We start from the raw sequence: 12,186 nt of genomic DNA on the forward strand, positions 1-12,186 counted from the left end.
GCCTTTATTATTCGGCCCCGGCATCTAATCAGACCCTTTCCGTCTAAGAACAAGCCTAAATCTCTTATCAGCTTATTCTTGTTCCCAGTGCCTTGGCCTATAAGGTTATATATCTCTCCGTAATAATTCCTTTGTATCATTTTCAGCCAATATTCCATGGGATCTAACTTCTGAAATCCCACTTTCTTATTAAAAAATTCAACAACTAATTTAGTAGTGTTAATAAGTTGTCTTATTAATGAAAATCGGCTGATGTCAATTACTTCGGGCTCAGGTACTACAAGATCCAAGTTTACTACACTAACCTCAGCAATACTATACTGTTTGTGCTCAGGCCAATCTTTAGCGAGTAACCATTTCAGATTTTTAAACCACAAATTATCTTTGATCAGTCCCTTTACAGTCGAGCCTCTCGAGAGCAGATCAGCTGTTTTTTTGTTTTTGGAGGATACATGCATAAATTTAAATTTGGAAGACAGCTCTTTAATAGTCTTCACTCATGCGAATGAAAGGAATTTTACTGTCTTCCTTCCCTATCCAGTAAAGACAAATCTCACTGTCAGTCCATATATAGATATCCTCAAACTGAGTATCAAGACCAGTGGTTATATAGCCAATTTAGCTTCTACTTCTATGGAAGCCAATTCCATTTGAAGTAGGGTTCTTCCTTTAATTGGCGCAACTCTGTCTTTGGACATAATAATCTTACTATCCTCTCCTGTTGCACAATAGGCTACTGCTCCATAAGCCCTTTGAGAAGCATCACAAAATATGTGTAAATGCGACTTCTCATTACAGTTTTTTTCCTGGGAAGACATATGCTTGATGTAGTTTCAAACTCCTTTCTAAGCTGTTCCCATTGTTCAACATATGTCACCTAATTCCATGTCCCAGTCAAACTTTTTTCGCAAAGCCTCCTGCACTAAACATTTGCCCCTGATAGCTATAGGACTGATCAAAGCTGATGGGTCAAATAACGTGGAGACCTGACTTAACAAGGACCTCTTGGTGAGAATGACATTAGAAAACTTAATTGGTTTCAAACTTATTACGTCAGCTGTTGTATCCCAGTTAAGACCCAACACATTCTGAATTTTGGGAATGTCAGAATTTGGATAGTCCTCTTGTATTTTATTCCTCAATAGCAGTGAATTTGTATTCCAGCTCTGTAACGGCAAATTTGCCTTCCCACATTCGGAATTGGCTACTTCATAAGCTTTCAATGCTTTCGACTCTGTATCAGCAACAACTTTAAATTATCCATGTAAAAAGCCTGCCCTATTTCTGGGCATTTGGCATTTTCATAATGATGCTTTAAAGTGTTGCAAAGTAGGAAAGGACTAGCACAAGAGTCTAAGAGCACTGATCGGAAACAGTAAGTTTTCAATGGACTATCCTCATTTTGAGGATCATGAGGCCAGAGGAATTTTGTAAATTTCCTATCCTCCTCTCTCAGTCCTATTCTGAGCATAAGGTTTCTCTCTAAATCTTAGTAACACATTCCCTAACTTCTCTGTTGGTGTAGGTCCAGCATATAGGCAATCGTTCAAGCTAGCTGATCCCTTGAACGCTTTACCGCTACAATTTAAAACTATCCTTATGGGAGTAGTTACTGAATCCTTGCTTACAGCATGATGTGACAAATAATGTCCTTCTTTGTGATTAACAGGGAATTCAACCTTTTCTATAAATTTATTCTTCAGTTGATGTTTTATAATATTATAATACATGGTTAGATGTTCTGGTTTGTTACTCAACTTCCTTAGAAGTGAATTTAACTGAGCCTTAGCTGCTTGGTAATTTGTTGGTAACTCTCAACGGTTTAGTTTCCGTGGTAATCCTACCCAGTACTCTCCATCCTTAAATTCCACGGACTGCTTATACAGATCCAAAGTTATTTTATCTTCAGGGGTTGGTTCTTCAGAGTGTATGCCTACACTGTCTAGGTCCCATAATTTGTGTACAGGTTCAATATTTTCATCCAACAAGTCATTTATCTGAGTAGGTTCTACTTCTGCACCTACAATCAATGGCTGTGTGAGGGTAACAAAGACCGAGTCTACTTGTTTAGCCTCTCCTTTAGCTTGTTCTGGAAAAGGCAACTGACCCATAATGTTACCTCCTGGAGTCCTTAACAACTGTACCTTATTCTTCTTCAAAGTCCTTTCTAGGAATCTTCCACAGAAATCAGAACCAATTATCATTTTTATGGGACCCACAGTATCTGATTCCACATTCCGTTTAGCCAACCTTATCCCTGAGTTTTGTAGATGATCAGAGGTTTCCTTCAGTCCCTCTCTCTCTCTCTCTCTCTCTCTCTCTCTCTCTCTCTCTCTCTCTCTCTCTCTATATATATATATATATATATATATATATATTCCCTCTCTCTCTCTCTCTCTCTCTCTCTCTCTCTCTCTCTGTCTATATATATATATATATATATATATATATATTTATATATATATATATATATATATATATATTTATATATATACTTGTTTCCATATTATCCAGCACAGCTGCCGTTATACGGCATTTATATCTGCCTAGTTGTATTACAGGTCTGACTAAATCAAAAGACTAAGCTTCCTTTGTTGTTAAGAATCCTGTAATGGATAGACTTACCTTGCCAGTAATAGGTACCTTTAATTTCTTCACAATATCTGCAGAAATGAAGATTTTCTGAGCACCCATATCAAAGAGATTACATACTAATAGGTTTCTATTCTCAATCATTACCTTCACATCTGCTATTGGAAATGCAGCTGGCATTACTACTGGAGTATTCTCCTTAGCAGTTGTCATATTGACACTTGCAGGTTTAGGAACCTCAGTTTTCATCATTGGGCATAAAGCACTATGATGATGACCCCTTTTGCATTTAAAACAAAGATTTAATTTAGTCCTGCAGTCTGCGGAAGTGTGTTCGGAATTCATATAGATTCTACAACACCTCAGTTCCTGAAGCTTTCCTACTGCTGAAGCATAATCAGGATAATTTTGACAAGATGCGCTGGAATGTTGTTCACCACAAAATACTCAGACTTTCATGTCCCTTACCATAGAAGGTTTTACTTCCTTAATTTCATCAGCTTGTCTATTCCTTGTTTATAATATTTTATCCTCAGCTTTCAAAGAGCTAAGGAAAGTACCTATCTCTTCTTTAGGCACATTCTCCCTAGACAGAGGTGTTTCCTCAATCTCCTCACAGGAGAAATTATCCTTTTGGTACCTACTGTACATGGCATCCTTGGTTTTTGGTGGAAGCTTTAAAGACACAGTTCTAGAAAGCGCCCAATCAGCTGCCAAAATATTTTCGTAAGTACCTAAAGCCTTTAAATTACAACTTATTGCAATTCTAAAATTTTGCAAGGAATAAAAATCATGTTTCGGTATGGGTAATTCAATTAGAGCCTTCAGTATTTGGGTGATAACTTGCTCCTTCTCTTCACAGTTTTGTCTAAGGATAGTCAATGCCTCCTCACAATTATTTTCTTCCACTGGTAATTCTTTTATCAGTTTAGAAGGCGTTCCCTTCATCTGTCCTAATAGATATTTGAGTTTGCTCACATTAGGGAGATCTGTTCTATCATGAACTAAGTATCTGAATTGATCCCAAAAGAATTTCCAATTTTGCTCCCCATTAAACTCTGGAAGCCTAAGTTGTAGTAGTACAGCTTTATTCCGCTGTTCCACAACTTGTATTTCCGTGGCAGTCTCTGCCAATTTTGACTCTAGTAACTTCACTACAGTCAAATATTCTTCTAATTTACCTTCAAATTTTGGAGTCTCTGACTCTAAGAGATCCTTATCATCAGCTTTTACTATGGCCGCTTCAAAATTTACATAACCTTCTTCACACTTACTTCATCGGTCTTTAAGTATATTGAGGAGACTATTTAATTTCTCCCTAGACAGAGGTGTTTTATCTAACGATTGTTTGCAATCATTTATGGCTCCTATTACCCATCCTGCCTTATTACTTGAAGATCTCTGCAACAAGGAAACAGACATGTTGACTGATTTCTAATTTAATAATTTAACCATTAATTTCAACCACAAATTTACCCCAGCTTAGTAATTCTCTAATTATTATAAATTTTGAAGAGGGTAGGGATTAGGTCCGCTGTATCAAATTATCCCCTTGGGTTATTAAACCTCGGGTTATATTTTATCCCCAAATTCAGTTTCCAAAATACTCATTTTCCGGCTCAGCTAATTAATCATATAAATTTTGAGGAGTGCAGGGATTAGGTCTGTAATATCAAACCTATCCCCTGGGTTGTTAAACCTCTAGGGTTATCATTTTATCCCCACACTCAATTTCCAAAATACCCATACTCCCCGAGCTCAAGATATTTATCTCCTAGTATGCCATAGGCCCACCCATAGCTGGTATAGCATAGAACTGTCCTATTCTTCAGTTCTATATAATTTATAAATTTCTGCAGAATCTCTTCTCTGCCATGATGGTTCCAATATACAGTATAGCATCAGCCTTCAATGTTGCTTGGAAGGGCTTGGCATTAACCCGCCTAGTGCCACTATTTTTAGCCCTATGGGTCGCCTCAGTGCCGGCGATTTTTCTACCTTTTTTTTTAATTGGCTAAAATGTTATATTTTTATGTGAAAACAACTAATTTCACTATTAAAATGCTCACCGAAGCTCAGAAATGGGTTTTATTGAGTCCTGCATACTCGTATACAGGTATTTCTGCTCTTTCATGCTCACCACATATGTAAGGTATACTCAGGTATTTATGCCGGGAAGGTATAACAATATTCAGTACACTTTTCTGATTACTTATTACTTCAGCATTTATCACAGTATGCATGTCTTTCTCACTGTGAATCACGTACTTGAAGATAGGTACAACCTGACTTCATTATGAACAGTCCTGGCACTTACAAGAAGGTATTTACAACTTGACTTCACTATATAGTCCTTACAATCTTACACTTACTTGAAGATAGGTACAACCTGACTTTATTATGTACAGTCCTGGCACTTACAAGAAGGTATTTACAACTTGACCACTATATAGTCCTTACACTTACAAGAAAATATTTACAACTTACATTTACGTGAAAATATTAACAAAATGCCTTCACTATGTACAAGACTGGGTGAGGCACACAGGCAGAGGCAAAGCGAGCTTGAGGGGGGGAGCGAGTTAGTGTATGGCCTTAACAGCCTGGGGGATGGTTGAGGAACAGTTACCAAACATGCCTGCCAATTTTTACCCACGAATCTTGAAAAATGCGGTCACAGTGAATTCTTTTATTTCAAACCATTTTAAAACAGCACTGGCACGCGGCGGATTAAAGTGGATGAAATCCCTCCCCTTCTTAATCTGTTGCAACTTCCTATTCACAGCTCTGCTAATTAATTTATATGTACCATAGCAAACTGGAGAGCCATATGGTAGGTTTCTAGGCTCGAGAAGGGTTATGGCTACAGAGGACTTACATGAACCTTCAATGGCTCCTACCATGGCTAGAATATTTTCCACAACTTCATTCACTTCCACTTCTTCATGAATATCATTTCCTCCCAGGAAAAGGATAGTGCAGTCATGCTCCCAGTCTAATACGGGATTCGGCCTTTCATCGCCGAAGGAACTTAACCTTCCACCCAGAGCTCGGTACATACGTATTTCCATGTCATCCACTTCAACCGAATGTGGTAGTAGGCTATGCCCAACAAAAGCAACTTTAAACATATTTAGTTCTTTGACACACATCTGCTCACTCAGGACACAAAAAATGTGTCAGAGAATTCTTATACACTCCTTTGTCTGACGTGTGTTAATCTAAGACAATCTTAAGTAAATTCACATAAGTCTCTTAGGTTTAAGTGTACTGTAACTGATACTGCAAGTCACCTGACTATTACACTCCTATCTCCTAGCTTATTCCCCACTGAATTGGTCAATTCGTGAAGGTTACTTATCTAGAAAGAGTCGGACAGCAGATGACGACGAGCCTGATTTTTAGGTCGGTTGCCTGGGCATCCAAGCGTCCTTGAGGTGTGTATTTACAACGCGCTAGCTCGACGAAGTATAGGAGCAGAGTGAAGTACACGGCAAGCTACCTTCTCCCTCATAGGATTTGAAGGTGCCAACTATTAATTAATTATAATGCTAAATACAGTTAAATTACATCATGATATATACAGGGCGAATCTAATTAATCTTAGTTTTAAATAAATTAAAGCCAAACGAAATATTCCCTTTCTCTATGTAAATATATTAAACCCACATCTGCTTTTCATCTGAGGCTTTTCATCCTCAAGTCAAGTCATCTAACGCGCAGACACAGTTTAGGTCAGTGGAACTTCCCAGGTAATTGCATGTATTTAAAAGATAGTTGTCCACGAGGTTAGACGCAGTAGCATTTAATTTGTTAATAATAAGAATTATTAAAGAGAACATAATTTCTGGGTTATAAAAACCGCTTGAATAGATATTAACGATCTCAGGTTTTCCTCTGCTCTCTAACCAGGGACGACTATTTCAAAAGAAGAGACCGCAACTGCTCTGGGGGAAAATATTTCCCCCATATATATATATATATATATATATATATATATATATATATATATATATATATATATATATATATATATATATATATATATACACACACATACACAAACACACACTCAGACACACGCGCGCGCGCATGTTTACATACATACACGCAAATATGCAAACATAAGCACACATTTGAATGCAAACATAAAGTCATACACAGAGACATGCACACACACCGTCACTTAGTTACATAGAAACACTACCCTTACACCCAGACATAATATTTATACACATGTGGACGGAAAAATGTTCATTTCTGTATTATTCTCCTGACAGTATATCTGGGTCGAAAAAATATTATTTGTAGAACTAAAGCAAAATGTGAATTGCAAAATTATGATCTGAATTCTGGAAATGCACACTGATATTTATTTGACCACACTGGATTTTTTTCCCTCCATGTTTGTTTCTATTTATTTTTATTTCTTTTCATCTAATTCACTTCTCAGCCAATATAGCTGTCCATCTACCCATCTTTCTCTTTACCTGTTTTTCTGTCCATCTTTCTCCCGTCCCTTGTACTGACCTGTTTCTTGATCCATTTCAGTTTCTGCCAATACGATCCACCTGTGTATTAATGAATATTCCTATCCATATATATTTTTCCTGTCTCTCTTCATACCAACCGATATATTTACGTCCCCCCCCCTCTCTCTCTCTCTCTCTCTCTCTCTCTCTCTCTCTCTCTCTTATTTATATGTACTGTGTGTGTGTGTGTGTGTGTGTGTGTGTGTGTGTGTGTGTGTGTGTGTGTGTTTACGAATCATCAGAAGCAATGACTTTCCCACATAGAGTGATGAAGTTTTCAGAAACAAGTCCAAACAATTTAATATACTGTAGGATGTGAATAAACAACATATTCAATGGTATGGGCCTCGCAATCACTTCCGTATCAATCAAACTCCCAGAACTCTAACCCGATTTCGTACGCTTAATTATCTGCACATGTTTGATATATCAGTATTTTAAAGGCACTGACTCTCTCTCTCTCTCTCTCTCTCTCTGTCTCTCTCTCTCTACAAAAAGTGAGGGGATACTAAACTCTTATTTGTTTCGTCGTACACACCCCATTCAGAAACTCGATTCTTTGTTAATTCCCTGCCATCCTTAATTTCCATACCCCTTCCTTACATTTCCATACCCTTCCATTCCCTTGTTTGTTTATCATATCTCTTTCCATCTTCAGACTCACTCGTATATACTCATTTCACTACCCTTTCTGCAGCCATTCTCCGCATATGACCACACAATCTATGTCACATCCTCATCTACCTTATTATTCAATTGATTCGTTTTATCCATTTTTGTAACGATTAACTTGTTGCATGTAGCCAACTCTTCCCACTGTGCACTCACCACACATATCTGTGCATTCCCATTTAAATATTTCTTACTCTTACATTTTCCCGCGCACCCGACATCTAAGTCACTCGCCTTCTTGCAGCTTGTATACCCGTATGAGTATTTGCGTTCTGTACGCGTAATCCTCTTACCACCGGGAACCCTCAGCCACGAACGACGCTCGCCCCGTCGTTTCAAAACTAACCATATGTTCTCGAATATATGCTCAGTGTGTTTCCCAGACAAAATTACCTTTAAAAAGACCCTAACCTAACTTTACCAAACCTAAGCTATCCCACTAGGGCTGCCCTAACCTAACCAAACCTAGGCTATCCCACTAGGGCAGCTCTAGCCTAACCAAACGTGAGCTATGCCACTAGGGCTGCTTGGTTGAGGTGGCTGGCTGTGGTATTGAGACGAACTCCCATACAGGACGGAAATTTGCTACTCTGACCTCAAATTCTTCTTTGGCTTTCATAGAATTAGCTCACATGATACCTGAGCCACAATTTTTCAATTTCTTATGTACATATTCCAACATGTTCTCTTGTTTCACTGAGGAACGTAACCTCTTCCAACAGTTGTGTATCTGTTAATTCCATTTCTTTCATATTTTTTTTTTATATAGCTCCGGAGAGCTCTTGATAGTGAAGTGGTTCATGAAGGGTACGCTTAACTCCTTCAAGTTGGACAAATCTATTTTAAGGAAAATAAAATCATCTGGAGGTAGCTAGAATAAAATAAGTAATCAGACTGAAGTGAATACACTATTTCAGCACCTCATTAGTCTCTACAGCACGTCACAGTGAGAGCCACCTCTGTTTCAACAACCCATTTCCTTACTGTTACCTGTATTTACATTAAACTGGCCGATTCACTGACAATCAAAAAATAATGCACAGATTTGCACGGGATCTGCTCATTTTAACAAGCAACTTAGCACCATCTGTCTACATCAGTATTAAAATAATCCATCCATCATCCAATCTTTTTGCCTCGTGGGGAACGTAAGAACCTGGGGCTAGGCTGCTCAGTCCCAACATTAAAGGCGAGAGAGACCAGCCTCAGTCGTCCCTGAGTGGCATTATGGGAGCAATAAACCCCAACCACCCGTCAGATGAAAACGCTAATAGGTCCCACTCAGCGTAGTAAATGGATTCCTGGCTTGTCATTCAGTGAAGAGTCACCTGCTGAAAGAGAGAGAGAGAGAGAGAGAGAGAGAGAGAGAGAGAGAGAGGCTGCACTACATGAGTGAGTGGATGATGGGTTCCTCCACCTACCACACACACTCACACACACACACACACTTTTACCTCGTCTGAAAATGTTTGGCAATCGAAATTATTATGGCAAAACTCGGGTATTAATATGAATAGTGCGTGCAAGGGATTTACAACACAGACATAATTAAATCTGGGTACTAATTATTCATGTAAGATATAAAATGAACTGTTGTACAAATGATCATGGGAGGGTGTTTTAGAAAATTAGAAAAATATAAGCATTGCAAAATTTGGAGCGATACAGCCGGTGTTGCTTCAGAACTGAAATCACGGGAACATTTTGCATGAAATGATATTTTTCATACGGATTAACTAGACCTTTCTTATGTGTGTGAGTGTGTGTGTGTGTGTGTGTGTGTGTGTGTGTGTGTGTGTGTGTGTGTGTGTGTGTGTGTGTGTGTGTATTTTGGTTTATCATCGATCTTTTCCCACTTTTATCTGGGGTCGATGTATTTTACCAACCTGCGCCATACAGCTCAGTCCTGCGCCTTTTCCTCAATCAGCCCCTTCTCTCCCAAATCTTCGTTCACACAATCCATCCACCTCCTCTACGGCAGTACCCCCTTTTTCTTTTCTTGTATCTCCAATGCCTTTGCTCTCTTCCCCACATAATCGTCTTCCATTTTGTCTACCAACATTCTTAGTAATGTATTTCTGCTTTAATTAGCTAGTATTTATTATCATGTATTTCTATATTTTTTCCTCAAGGAGAAACTCAAGGATTTTTTTTCTTTTTTTGGCAGTAGTATTAGCATAATTATATTTAGCTGTTTATTTAGTTATTTGAGTTTCTTGCACAGTGACACTAACCTATATTTTTGTGAGTTGGCGCCAAGGAGTACAACAAACAGCTGATCCATACCAACCTGAGTTAGCACTATTCTGAAAGCAGTAAGCGACTATCAGAGTGTCCGTAGACACTGTTTAAAAAGGGCTCCAACGCCCCTGTAAGGCTCCCCAAACCCCTTCTTTCGTAACTCAGAAACAGAGGTATTATTATGATGATGATTATGATTATGATGATGATGATTATTATTATTATTATTATTATTTTTTGCACAGCTTCTTCATACCTAAGACATCTAAGTAGCTAATATGTAACGTTAGCACGGTAAAACACAATAGTTAAAAAAAAAAAAAAAGTTCAATATTCATTGCTATCCTTTCTTTTCATTCTTCTTTCCTCCTCTGTTTCTTCTTTTTTTCTTGTTTTTTCTTTCTTCTTTGTTTCTTTGTTTCTTCCTTCTTTCTTCACTTTTTCTTTCTCTTTCTTTTTCTTCTACATTTCTCTTTCGTTCTTCTGTCTTTCTGCTCTCTTTGTTTTTCTCACTTTCCTCTTCCCTTTTTCTACCTTCTTTACTTCTCTCTTCTTTCTGTATTTCTTTGTTTCTTTCCATTTTTCGCATTTCTCTTTTCCTTCTTTTTTCTTTACTTATTCTTCTTTCTTTCCTTCTTCTTTCTTTGTTTCTATATTCTTTCATAAGTTTCTTTTTCCCTTTCTCTTCAAATTTCTTTTCTTTCTTTCTTTCTTTCTTCTTTGTTTGTTTCTTTTTTCTATTTCTTCTTTCAGTATTTCTTTTTTCTTTCCTCTTTATTTCTTCCTTCCTTCATTCTGCGAATCTTTTCCTTTCTGTTTTCTTTTCTTTCTTGTTTCTTTCTTCTTCTTTCTTTTTGATTCGAACTTTTTTCTTTCTTTCCTTCTTCCTTTTTTTCATGTTTTTAAATTCTCTTTCTTTCTTGTTTTTCTTCCATGTTTCTTTCTTTCTTCTTTCTTCTTCCTTCTTCCTTTTTCTCTTTATCTTTCTTTCATTCTTTCTTTCTTCTTTCTCTTATTCTCCCTCTTTCTTTCTTTTTTTCTTTTTCCTTCTTCCTTCATTCTTTTCCTTCTTTTCTTTCCTTCGTTTTCATTCTTTTCCTTCTTTTCTTTCCTTCGTTTTCATTCTTTATTTTTCTTTCTATTTTCTTCTTTCTTTCATTTCTTTCTATCTTCCTTTGTTCTTGTTTTTCCTTCTTTTTTTCTCTTCCTATCCTTGTTTCCTTCCTTCCTTCTTTCTTTCTTCTTTCCGTTTTATTCTTTCATTCTTTCTTCTTTTAATGTTTTTTTTTCCTTCCTTTTTCCTTCCTTTTTCCTTCTTCTTCCTGTTTTCTTGTATCTTGTTTCTCCTCCTCCTCCTCCTCCTCCTCCTCCTGCTACTACTACTACTACTACTACTGCTATTCTATTTTTTAAGTTCTCTCCAGATCTGAAATGCGAACAGATTGCCCTGGATTTTACCATAGAGGTGTTTTCTTCTCCACTGGGACGGAGGCACTGTTGGAATCGCCTGAAAAAATGTAATAAAGAAGAGGTGTAGCATAGGACACCTTTTACAATTTATATCCGATTTAGACGATACTTTGGAGATGGGAAGGGAAGAGCAAAGGGTAAAATTCTTCAGTGATGAAAAAATTCGGACAGGAATTATTGACGTCACAGGACAATGCCAAACTTTCGGCCTTTTAAACGAATAGTTTTCTGAAATTTCGGTTTAAACTCTGTGCAACGACTTACAGTCCGCCGAACACTAAATTATTCAATTTTAGGAACAGTAGGTGAAAGGTCAAGGCTACAGAACAAGGTCAACTTAAACCCAATTGATCCCATGTGGGCCAAACTTAGTGACAGGGTTAATCGTTAAGCAAGGATGAAGAATTTCAATTTTGAAAACAATCAGTGAAAGGTCAAGGTCACGGAGCTAGGTGAAAAATTCCCTCATAGGACGATCGGAAGGAGTGGGTGTTGCTGTGCCTCACTGCTCCTTCTGGCTAATATGTCTAAATTATTTTATTTAACTCAACAGAGACGTACTGAACAGCAGCGAGTTAGAACCTTCATTAATCCCTTCACGGTTACGTCACTGTTATGATGAATACGGTATAAAAACCTTCGGACCTTTCTTGCACAACAGTAAAAAAAAATCAATAAA

This window comes from Coenobita brevimanus, chromosome 35 (assembly GCF_032717465.1).
Source record: "Coenobita brevimanus isolate Jiangsu-jjx chromosome 35, ASM3271746v2, whole genome shotgun sequence".
Taxonomy (NCBI): domain Eukaryota; kingdom Metazoa; phylum Arthropoda; class Malacostraca; order Decapoda; family Coenobitidae; genus Coenobita; species Coenobita brevimanus.